The sequence below is a fragment of the Chrysochloris asiatica genome, unplaced genomic scaffold (assembly GCF_000296735.1).
Source record: "Chrysochloris asiatica unplaced genomic scaffold, ChrAsi1.0 scaffold00030, whole genome shotgun sequence".
Classification (NCBI taxonomy): Eukaryota; Metazoa; Chordata; class Mammalia; order Afrosoricida; family Chrysochloridae; genus Chrysochloris; species Chrysochloris asiatica.
In genome coordinates, this window is record NW_006408548.1 from 11,646,559 (window position 1) to 11,655,811 (window position 9,253).

General features: G+C 36.3%; 1 pseudogene; it reads right to left on the reverse strand.

Annotated features, from left to right (window-relative positions):
• Positions 1-229: 229 nt before the first annotated feature.
• Positions 230-9,253, reverse strand: part of LOC102823667 — a 165,512-nt pseudogene continuing 156,488 nt past the window's right edge.

Genomic DNA, 9,253 nt, shown 5'->3' on the forward strand with positions numbered 1-9,253 from the left:
AATCCTTTGCTGATTCCAAAGAAGGTGGTGTCCAAGTGTAAAACTCTGGAATTTTCTTTGGGACTGAGCTTTAATATGGGAAGTGCCTACTATGCACCCCACCTGCTGTCCTTTCCCCTCCAATTTCATAAGACAGCAGAAGACAATCTCTTTGAAAACACTCGATGATAATTCAGAAAAGAGAAACACATACCTCCACCAATACACTATGCTTTCAGACATTATGGGTCTAGTTCAGCTGCCTGATGAGTTGATTAATGCACTCACCATGATAGCCAGGTGAGCCCATCTCCTTGAGAAAACCCACTTTATTCTTGGTAGTGTGATTGGCAACAGAGAAATGGAAAGGTCACAAGAACTGTGAGACCACCTGGAAATATTTCCCCAGGAAGGCAATTTCATGAAAGAGATCTTCCACACTAATGACACTAAACGTCCCCAAGTGCTCTTCAATCACTGTGTTTGTTGTCTGTCAGTGGGCTGGTCTTATTCTTGACGTTGGCTTATCCATGTTTCAGGATGAGTTCCTGGACAGACTTTAGATTTAGAAGTCCCATGTCACATAATGTTCTGCTGTACACAACATTTTTATGGTTTGGGGGGGGGGTCACTTTGACAAAGACACCACTGAAAATCTTCTTTAGACTATGTCTTGTGCCAGAAAACTCACTGTGCTAATCCTTTGGATTCGTACTGCAAAGGCCTGGGAATGTTCATCTGGCACTTCCGAGGCATGAGCTTTCACTTCTAGTTGTTTTATGCGCACCCTGTCACCTTGCTGTCTCTGGGAATCAAGTAGGAACGATTCCAGTTGCTTAAACCTGAGAACTTTCCCTTTCTTCTGCTTCTTCCTTTCCAAAAGTGCCTGCTTTTTTTGGGTGGCTTTAAGAGCCTGATAAGCCTTCATCTTTTTCAGGAGATTTTCTGGAACCAACAGAATCTTTTTTCTTGGCTCTTCCTCTGCTATCTTTCCAACGCTGCGGCTACTCCCAACATTAGCTCTTGTTGATTTTCCTAAACTTCCTCCATGCCTTTTCTGAACTCTCTTTATGTTATCTAATTAGAATGTTTCTTTATTAATTGATATTTGCTCAATCAAAGCTGAAAATAAATAAAACACAGTAACAAACAAAACCTAGCTTCTGATAGACTTAAAATGTTTATTTGCTGGAGTAGGGTGGGTAAGGGATACCTTTGGGTTCCTTAGTCTTCATAAGCTGTAACTTTTGACTCAGTAAAGCTGCCTTGAGGATTAATCTCATAAAATTTTGTTGGCACACAATTTTTTTTTTTAACAAGGGAAGAACACTATTCCAGGCCCTGAAGACCAGTAGTATTTATGACTTTTTAATATTTTAAAACAGAGTTGTGCTTCTAGTTTTAGAATGTAGTGCTGTGGGATAAGCACTGGACTGCTAACAGCAAGTTCTGTGATTCAAACACACCAGTTGCTCCTCAGAAACATTATACAGGGTCGCTATGAGATGATACTGACTTGACAATACTTTCTAAGAAGACGAACAACAGCAACATTGACCCTTTCTATAGATATTATTGTTGTTAAATGCTATAGAGTCGGTTGCAACTTATAGTGACCCTATATTGGGTTTTCAAGGAATGACTGGTGGTTTTGAACCACTAACCTTGTGTGTGGTTAGCAGTCTAGAGCTTATCCAACAGTGCCACACCAAGTCTCTTCCATAGAAATACATGCTTTTAATTAGTAAACTAAAAACAGTAGAAAGCAGAAAAAATATTTCATTAATCATTACTGTAGCCAAATCTTTCTAATGAACCTATTTTAAAGGAAATAACAACAATTCCAGATGTATGCAGTTTGAATAACAAAGCAACATGATTAAGGTTTTAAAAAAGAGACTTTCTCCAATTCCATTTAAAGCAAATTAATATTAAGAAATTATTTCAAAAGGCTATCTGTTAGCATTGTTATCAGTATCTAGTTACAGCACGGTCTTTGGCTTTAAAGTGAATTACTTTTGCAATGAAGGTAAAATGTATTATTCTCCTTTCACAGTGACATTTACTCCCAGCCTGTTTCTACCAATGCAGCTGCCATGTAAGTCAGTACTTTTCCTTTTTCTTTCTCTTTTCATTTTAAAGGCATATATGCGAGTCATCTGACCCAGGTTGTACATGAGCTGTACAGCATATGGTTGGGGTAAAGAACACCGTATCTTTTGTTCAACAGTTTTTGTATTTCTTTCCAGTCTTTTGCTTTTCTGGTCCTCAAATAAGGCTAATTACAAAGAAGAAGGAAAAAAAAAAAAAAAGGTGGGACTGATGGAGAGGGAGCCTTTAAAACCATTCCTTTTGCAGCATGGAACAAAAGAGAGTACCAAGGGCATGGCTAGGCCTCAACAAAAAAGAAAAGAGAAAAACCACCTAATGAGGATGTCGAGATAAGTGCTTGTGAAGAAAACTGGCAAAAAAAAAGAGCTTTTAGTCTAAAATCCATAAATAAGTGTGCATCAGATGGGTACTAGAACATTTTTAACAAGACAAACCATGAAAACTATATCCTTCTATGTAAGAGCGTCAAGCCTTAAAAAAAGATTTCCTTTCTTTACAAGATATTTTTCTTTCAAAAATTAATTTAAAAAGAAATACTTGAAAATTAAGATGTTTTATTCATGCTCTGAATCCATTATAGAGTGGATATCATATAAAGACTTGTTTTTGAGACATAATTATGAATGTTGCTGGCTTCTTATGGGTCAAAGGTTTTATATGAGTACATGAAGAAGTTATTCATGGAGAAGAGCTGAATGGAGGATATTTTGACCTTGGAGGTGAATTTTTACTTTAAAAGTGGGAGGAGGAGAGGAAGCTATATTTGAAGTTTGTTGTTAATTCTATAGGGCCTTATTTCCGTCAGCTCTGATGTGTCTGAGCCTTGTTTTAAAAGCCAAAGTAATATAGGTCAAAGGTTTGAGCCTAATTTAATTGTAAAAATACTGAATAGTCTTAGAATTTCAGAATTAAAAGGAAACTTATCTATTTCTGCATAATTTAAGGGTGAACAAAGGAGTCCAAGGAGAAATGATCTCGTATGACCTTCAGAAAGTAATTTTGCTATAAAGTGGACCTAACTCTATATGCTTCTAGATTATGTAAAGAGGACTGTATGAAGACATGTCAGGGTAACCTTGATATGATGCTGTCCCATATGGATAACACCATACTAGTTAGAGGACTTAATTGGATGATCTTAAGATTTCTTTACCATTTCTTTTTTTCTTTATTTTGTCGCTTCGTCAGGTACCATATATGGGAAAATTTACTTTCTACTTTTTCTCATTAATTTATCTCCTACTTTAATAGAGTACTAATAAAAGATTGTAAGGAATTTTGTCATTATCCTATAATATTACATAATTTTAATGCATAAAGGATATTTTTATCTTTTATTTTATATTTTGTCACCAATAAGGAGTCCTGGTGTGGCACTGTGGGTTAATGCACTGGACTTCAAGGTTAGTTTCAGCTGCAGGGTTGGTGGTTCAAGCTCACCAGCCTCTCCTTGGAAACCCTATACAGGATCACCATAAGTTAGAACCAACTCGACGGCACTTAACAACAACTCTTACATAGAATTTTTATCTTCAGAGTCTTAAAAAAAAAAATCTGTTGAGTATTGAGGCTGTTATTATTTTTTCAATGTTCTGTTGAACTCTTCTGCTCGGGACCAGACAATGACTCCATGTTGTACACAAAGTAGAGTTTCAAGATTATTCCTGTTTGTTATTGTTGTTGTTGTCGTTGAGTTGGTTCTAACTCACAGTGACCCTGTATAGAGTTTCTGAGGAGTGACTGGTGAGCTTGAACCACTGACCTTGGGGTTCAAACGTGCTTGGTAGTCCAGTGCAATTAGCCCACAGTGCTACACTAAGACTCTCACCCTAAACTCTGACCCTCCTTATTCTGCTCTACATTTTCTGCCTTTCGTTTTTTTTACTATAGCATCTATCACATTCTCACATACTATAATTTTAAAAATTACATTTGTCATTTATTGTCATGCTTTTCACTCACTGATATACTTCAGACACCTAAAACAATGCTTCAGATGTAGGCAACAGTAGGAACTCAATAAATAATTGTCAAACTTGTTTGAATTCTAGATAACTTTTTATTTTGTGAATTGCTTTCTCAGGATAACTTCTTTGATACTAAAACTCTTTTAGTATAATAGAAATTTTTGGCCATAGAATATGAATATTTTCATGGTTTTTAATAAAATTTGCCTGATTGTTCTGCAAAATTAGTACATTTACTTATATTGCAACCAGAACTGTGTCAATGTATGAAGAGGCCTCAAAATGCTCATGGAAAATTTTATTGTCTTTTAATTCCATTTTCCCACAAACTTTTGAAGTCCCTCTTGTACACATTTTTCTACAGTCTAGCTTTAGGGTAAACGTATTTTCATATAAACTAGAACTAATCAGTTGTTTCAATATAATCACTCCATAAATCAAGACGTTAATATATATCTCTTTAATTAAAAAAAATTATGCATGCCAGTGTATACTATGTACATTTAATATATAGTTATATGTACTTTTCTGTCTAAAATATTAATTTCTGGATCTCAATCTGCTTTGGGATTTTGATGAGGTTTCTAACTGTTATCCATATTTTATATACACTAACTTCTCTTATTTGTTGTGGTGTTTTCTCATATTCATCTTTTACATCTTATGTTTGAAAACCATGGGACTGTTCATACTCTATGAACCAAAATTTCTTATACAAGGCTACGTATAGTACCAAAGTTGTTGTTAGTTGATTTGTTCTTATATTTTTGCAGATTTTCGTGTATGGAAAAATTAGGAATGTTGCATATTAATTATCTATTTGCATTTGTCTACTGTTAAAATGTATAAAACCAACAACTTTCCATATCTGGATTATACTGATATGTGAAAATTCATCTTTAAGTTTTTACTTCTCAGAAAGTAGTCTGTGGTCAATCTGATCTCATATGAATAGTGGTGGTGGTGGTGGTGGTGGTGATTGTGTACTATCGAGTCAGTTACAACTTTAAAAAACTCTGTGTAGGGTTTCCAAGGGTGTAAATCTTTATGGGAGCAGAAAGTATCATCTTTCTCCCGAGGAGCGACTGGTAGAATGAAACTGCTGACCTTGTAGTTAGCAGTCCAGCTTGTAACCCACCACACTACCAGAGCTCCTTCCCACATAAATAGTTCTTTTTAAAAGCACAGTGCTCAGGGCAGACATTCTTTCCTAATTTAGCTTAAGTTTGGTTTAAAGAAAATCTCAGGCGATGTTTAAGGTTTAAAGATTATCTCAGGACAATATTTTTAGGCGTCCTTCCAGCCTCAACAGCAGCTTGAAAGGTTAAGTAGGAAACTGCAGATGGTGAGTTTATGTTACTGGTGAAGTCATAATTCAAAAAGGAGGGTGGGAATGCAGGCACTACTTAGAGGATAATCAGTATCACTGAATTAGACACGCAGATCTTTCTGCATTGATACGTTCTGCTGTGTGTATTTCCAACAACAGCAACAACAAATTTCTTTTCCAAAGTGGTCTGTGGGCCAGTAGTAGCAACCTCTGAATCTTCATTTTAATAAGATTTCCAGGTAAATATTCTCATTAAAGTTTGAAAAGCATTCTTTTGGGTGGTTTGTCTCTTTTTGTGAGATGAGCAGACTGACTTTGCAGTATTGGAAGCAGCAGTACTTCAGATGTACAATTATTGTATGCTTTGGTTTGCTTCCTGAGCTAATACAGCAATCTTTTCCAGAATGGTGGTTTAATGTAACAATCAAGCCCCTGGATTTGAGTTAGACAGAGTGATGTTTAAATGAAGTCACATTATTTATTAATTCTATATTGGCCAAATCACTTAACCTCTGTATACCTCAAATGTCTCACTTGTAAAATAGAGATTAAAAATAAAGCCCTGCTTATATATATATTTATTGTGAGAGTTATATAGAAAGGTGTTTTTAAAGTATGTAGCATACTGCTTGGTACATAGTAAGTAGCCAATAAATCGTTGTTGTTATTGTTTGTCTTAAGCACTGTAGAGTTTGTTCCAACTCATAGCGACCCTATATAGAGTTTCCGAGGAGTGACAGGTGAGTTTGAACCACCATCCTTGTTGTTCAAACCTACCTTGTGATGCTGCACTTATCCTACAGCACCACACCAGGACTTCCAATAAGTGATAGCAATGATTATAATTGTTGAAAGTGAAGAGGACTGAGACATTTGCTGATGAAGATCAAAGACTGTAGCCTTCAATAATAAAGTCTAATCCATTACTTCATATGGCTCTTCTATCCATAGTCTTTGTAACTCCCTCCAAACAACTTTTTCCTGATGGGTCTTAGTAAGAAAAGATGGGAGAAGATGCTGATAGGATGATGATTCAGTTGTGAGTGATTGTTAACCTTGAGATTCAAATGCAGGTTTAGAGTGAGTCATCTTACAAGCAGGAGGGAGATCTCACTGCCATCATATAAAAGCCAGGAGTGGAGCATATCCTTTGGACCCAGATATCATGGCACATTAAGCCACCTCAACCAAGGTACAGAAAGCTATGACACCAGAAGAGTGGCAGAGGAACAAAAACAGCAAAGACAGAGAAGTGGACTTCCCAGCATGTGGCGCAAATGAAGATGTGTGACATTAAGTAGGAGGTTTGCTAGCAGAGGGAGGTACCATCAGGCATAAATTTGGGGAGCTAAGTTTTCTGACTCATGGATCTTGAGCCAAGTGCCTTCAGATTGAGGCATAAGGTAGAGCAGTGCATCTTGCGAGCATTTTTCAATAACCCTAACAGAGCTTAGTAAAATTGTTCTGGCAGAGAGAAACCTATCTCTGGACGTGGGTAAGGAGACACTGTCCTAACAGGAAGAACTGTTCCTTGAATATTTTCTGATTCTGCATTGTAACAGGTTAACTAACCTAGCAAAGTCCATAACTTTGAGTATGGTGTTTGAGTTCTGTGTGGCCATTGCAATGAATTATCAAACCCAATTGAATAGATAGAGTGTGCTGGAGTAGGGATGGTTGGTGTCATTGTTTTTCTTCAAGTATGGTTTAGACCTCAATGTAATGAAAATAAACATCCTCACAACTTGACCAATAAATAACATAATGATAAATTGAGAAAATATTAAAAATGTCAAGGATTTCATTTTACTTGTATTCACAATCAATGCTCATGAAAACAGCAGTCAAGAAATAAAATGACTTATCACACTGGGCAAACCTGCTATGAAAGACTTCTTTAAGTGATAAAGAGCAAAGATATCATTTTAAGGACTAAGGTATGCCTGACCGTAGGCCATGCTATTTTCAGTTGCCTGAAATGCATGTGAAAGAGGGACCATGAATAAGGAAGACCAGATAAGAATTAATATATTTGAATTACAGTATTTGTTAAGAATATTGAAAGTACCATAAACTGCCAGAAGAAGAAACTACTATCTTGGAAGAAGTACAGCCAGAATGCACTTTAGAAATGAGGATGGTTAAACTTCATCTCATGTTCTTTGGACCTGTCATCAGGAGGAACCAGGCTTGGTAAAGTAGAAGGTCAGCGAAGAAGAGGAATACCCTCAGCAAGATGAATTGACAAAGTGCCTGCAACACTAGACTCAGACATAACAATTGTGAAGATGGTAAAGGAACTGGCAGTGTTTTGTTCTGTTACACATATCGATGATATGAGTCAGAACTGACTCTGTAGAACCTAACAGCAACAACATTCTAATAACCTTACTGCAATCTTGAAAACCTAAAATGTGCTACAACAATGGTTCTCAACCCTCTCAAACTCAATGTCATGAAGATTTTGTAACAGACTTCTGAAATTCATGGGTTAAAAAACCGACCTATAAATAGAGGAGCAATCAAAGGAAAGTATCCGATAATGAAAAAATATACATGAAATCCTAGGTATGGGCTATATAAGAAAACTTAAAAACTAGTCATATTTGCTTAAAATCAGAATTCATACAAATGCAAGGATTATAATAATGACTGTTGTTAAGTACTATTGAGGTGGTCCCTACTCATAGCAACTCTGTATAGGATTTCTGAGGCTGTAAATCTTGGTGGGAGCAGAAAGTCTCATCTTCTTCCCATGAAATGGCTAGCAGGCTTAAGCTGTGGACCTAGTGGGTTACAGTCCAGTACATATTCTATATAACCACTTGCTCCCCAGTGACGACTGTATGACATTGGTAATTCAAATGTTATAACCAGCAATGCTGTAATGACCAGAAATAGCTCTTTGTAAAGCTCTGAGCAAAAAGAAAGGGCAATATTCTTTCTATTTACATGATAGTTACATGCTTGGAAAAGTCAGTAAATATTAAAATTTTACCAAAAACATACTTTGTGCTGATATATAAGACAGAGCTAAGTTCTAATGAAAGTATTTCGTCTTCATGAATGTCTGAGGTAAGGTTAAAGCTATGTGGTTTGCTGGACAACTTTTTGTAATGTGGGACTATTCTGCACATCACAGGGCATTTCATATCTCTAGACACTGTCCACAAGTTCCAGGAATACCTTCTGATATTTAAGACAACCAAAAAGGTAGCCACAGTTTTCTATACAACCTTACAGCATATTATTGCTCCTGTTGAAATCCACTGTCCTTCAATAAATGTAATATTCTTTTTAAATATTTTAGTCTTTCATCAATGTAGTTAACAAGTAGCTTTACCTAGTATAATGTGACAAAAAAAGTGACATCAAAAATATAATTACACAGTTGTACTGTTAGCTTGATCAAACATACAATCAAGATGCACTGATAATTAATGATGTTTAGAATGTGAAAGTTGGAAATAGAGGAAAAATTGTTGTTGTTAAGTGCCTTAGAGTCGGTTCTGACCTATAGCGACCCTGTACAGGGTTTCCAAGGGTGTAAATCTTTACGGGAGTAGAAAGCCTGATCTTTCTCCCGCGGAGCAGCTGGTAGTTTCGAACCGCTGGAAAGATTAGTAGTTGGAAAATATGATCTTGGTGATAGAAATGATGCTGGAGATCATATGAGAGAATTTTGCAAGACCAATGACTTATTCATTGCAAATACCTTTTTTCAACAACATAAATGGCAACTGTATGTGTAGACCTCACCTCGGAAAACACAGTAATTGACTATATGTATGGGAAGAGAAGTTGGAGAAACTCAGTAGCATCAACCAAAATAAAGCCTAGGGCAGACTATGGAATAGATCATCAA